The 3,221-nt window shown below is 42.2% G+C and overlaps 1 long non-coding RNA gene across 1 annotated transcript; it reads right to left on the bottom strand.

Moving 5' to 3' along the window:
* Positions 1-252: 252 nt before the first annotated feature.
* LOC140208457 (uncharacterized) lies at positions 253-2,967 on the bottom strand. The gene is made up of 2 exons (XR_011888785.1): positions 2,643-2,967; positions 253-545 (listed from the first exon to the last, which is right to left on the bottom strand). It is a non-coding gene; the product is annotated as an uncharacterized lncRNA (long non-coding RNA).
* Positions 2,968-3,221: the final 254 nt, after the last annotated feature.

Here is a 3,221-nt window from a genome sequence, read left to right as displayed (position 1 = left end):
CAATTGCAGATACACACATGGAGTGCTGAATCCAGTTCATTTTTGATGAAAATATATACTTAGAAGTGTTATCTGACTGTTGTGTGGTTTCCTTTTTTTTTCCAAGTGTGTTATTTCTCTTCCTCCTTCTGTCCATGGTAGTGTTAATCTAAGTGGGTTTGAGTGTAAGTAGTCTTTTCTAAAGTTCTTATTTATCTTTGTAAATTTTATTGATTGAAATGGGACCAAGATATTTTTATAAAAAAAAGTCAATGTCGGTATTGATGGAAGTGTTTATTACCTTTGTTGTATTTGTTAACTATTGAGCTCTGTTTGGCAGGTTCTTGTTTAAGCCTTCAACTAAATTTTGTCAAAGGTTTTCCTTACTTTGCACTACTTTTTATTGTCTTTGCTTGTTGATATTCCAGATACGTGGGTACCAAGAGTCCCGATGAAGCGTCTTGGCCCGAAATGTTGATTCCCATCCATAGATGCTGTCTCACATGCCGTGCTCTTCCAGCAATTTGTGTGTAGTTCTCATCAGGGGTGATTCAGAAGTTCATAGCCTAAGGTAGAAGGAGATGAGTTATTAACTTCAAACTTTCTGCATAATCACTCAAAGAGTTGACCTGCATGTGCCTGTAAGGAGAGCTGTATAACTCATCTCCTTCTACCTTAGGCCACAAACTTATCAATCACCCCTGCTGTGGACACTTTCTGGAGGTCCAAGATCCGTTTGCTCCACGACCACTGGACTAAGTGTGTAAATGCAGGAGTGGACGATGTTGAAAAAATAAATGTGCTAGGTTCTCTAAAATTGACTCATGCTACTTTTGGCCACAAACTTATCAATCTCATTACAAAGAGGAAGTAGTATTCTAAATGTAAGGTGACAAAACCGTGACTGACAAGAGAAATGAAAGACAACATAAAAAAACAAAGAGAGGACATGGAGCAAAAACTACTAGGAAGCTAGAGGATTCAGAAGCTTTTAAAAACCAGAACGCAACTGAAGTAATTATGAAGGAAAAGATGGAATACATAGGTGAGCTAGCCAGTAATATTAAAGAGGATACCAAATGTTTGTTCAGGTACATATAAACATGTAAAAGAGAGGCGGAAGTGGATATCGGGCCACTGAAAAATGATGCTGGAGAGGAAGTAATGGGGTGGGATGCAAGATGATGGCAGATCAACCGAATAAGTTGAATAACTGAATAAACTCACTCTTATCCGTCAAAGACCCTGACAAGAATATGGAATTCCCAGATATCAGTGGTCAGAATGCGTAAAGTTACGTTACTCAGGAGAAGGTTCTTGGGAAACAGAGATGGTCTGGAGGTAAATAGGTCACCTGGACCAGATGGTGTACACCCCAGGGATCTGAAAGAGGTGGCTGAAGAGATGTGGAGGCATTAGCAATGATCTTTCGAGAATCATTAAGGAAATTATATCCTAAGAAGTTTTTTCCTTCACTAGTCCCCCTCTCCCAGTTTCACCTATCACCTGCCACTTCCTCCACGCTTTTCACCCCCACTCTTCTTCCTCTGACGTCTCATCATTCTTTTCCCCCCAGTCCTGATGAAGGGTCTCAGCCTGAAACGTTGACTGTTTACTATTTCCCATATATGCTGCCTGGCCTCCTAGGTTCCTCCAGCATTTTGTGTATGTGTTGCTTGGATTTCCAGCATCCACAGATTTTCTCCTGTTTTTGATAAAACCAAAAGCGGGGTCATATAATATAACAAGAAATTAATGGGAAGTTAGAGGATTGGAAAGCTTTTACATAACCAACAGGAGACAACTAAAAAAAAACACACAGGAGATACAAGATGAAAAATTAAGGTAAGTGAGCCAATAATATCAAGCATCAAAAGTTGTTCAGATTTATAAAGAGTAAAAGAGAGGCAAGAGTTGATATAACGCTGGAAGATGATGCTGGCGAGTTAGTAACAGAGCGAAGGAATAGTGGCCATATGTTATTATAAGTGTTTTGTGTCAATCTTCACTGTGTAAGACACTGGCAGTATAAGACAATAAGACATAGGAGCAGAATTAGGCCATTCAGCCCCATCAAGTCTGCTCCGCCGTTCTATCATGGCTGATCCCGGTTCTCACTCAACCCCATGCACCCGTCTCCTCGGCATATCGTATAATGCCCTGACTAATCAGCAAACTATTAGCTTCTGCCTTAAATATACCCACAGACTTGGCTCCCACTGCCGTCTGTGTCAGAGAATTCCACAGATTCACTGCTCTCTGACTAAATAAAATCCTCTAAAAGGTTGCTTCTCAGTTTTGAGGCTGTGCTCTCTGTTATGGCTACCCCCCCATACAAAAAGACCTCTCCTCATCCACCCCATCGAGACCTTTCCACATTTGGTGGGTTTCAGTGAGATTTAACACCCCCTCCCCCCCCGCGTTTATTAAACATAGGTCAGTGCAGGAGTACAGGACCAAGGCTGGCAAACACTCCTCATACCTTAACCCCTTCATTCCCGGAATCATCTTCTTGAACATCCTCTGTACTCTCCCCAATGACAACACACCTTTTCTGAGATATGGGTCCCACATACTCGAAGTGGAGCCTAAGTGGTGTCTTATAAAGTATCAACATTTTCTCAGGTGAACGGCCTCTCCCCAGTGTGAAATCACTGATGTACCTTCAGTGCAGATGACACAGTAAATCCCTTCCCACAGTCTGAGCAGGTGAACGGCCTCTCTCCATTGTGAACTCGCTGATGTACCTTCAGTTTACATGATTTAGTGAATCCCTTCCCACAGTCTGAGCAGGTGAACAGCCGATCCCTGGTGTGAACTCGCTGGTGAGCCATTAGGTCAGATAACCGAGTGAATCCTTCCCCACAAATTCAGCAGATGACCAGCCTCTGCTCGATGTGAACTGACCGGTGTGTCCACAGGTGGGAAGACCGACTGAATCCCTTCTCACACACAGAACAGGTGAATGGCCTTGTCCCAGTGTGAACTTGCTGATGTACCTTCAGTTGAGATGACCGACTGAATCCATTCCCACTGTCTGAGCAGATGAATGGGTTTCCCCCTTTGTTGAGGTACAGCTGGGATTTTCTTTTATCTACTGTCAATTTAAAGTGCCACAGTTTTAAAGCCATGAAAACATCTTCTGCCCAGATGAATGGTTGGTCTGCACAGCTGTTAAAAGGAATTAAATGAATATTAGTATTATTTCATGTTCTTGTCACAAAGTCATAGAAAAGTACAAC

This window comes from Mobula birostris, chromosome 13 (genome assembly GCF_030028105.1).
Source record: "Mobula birostris isolate sMobBir1 chromosome 13, sMobBir1.hap1, whole genome shotgun sequence".
Taxonomy (NCBI): domain Eukaryota; kingdom Metazoa; phylum Chordata; class Chondrichthyes; order Myliobatiformes; family Myliobatidae; genus Mobula; species Mobula birostris.
Note: the sequence above shows the minus strand (reverse complement) of the source record. Positions and strands in the feature narration are given on the sequence as shown.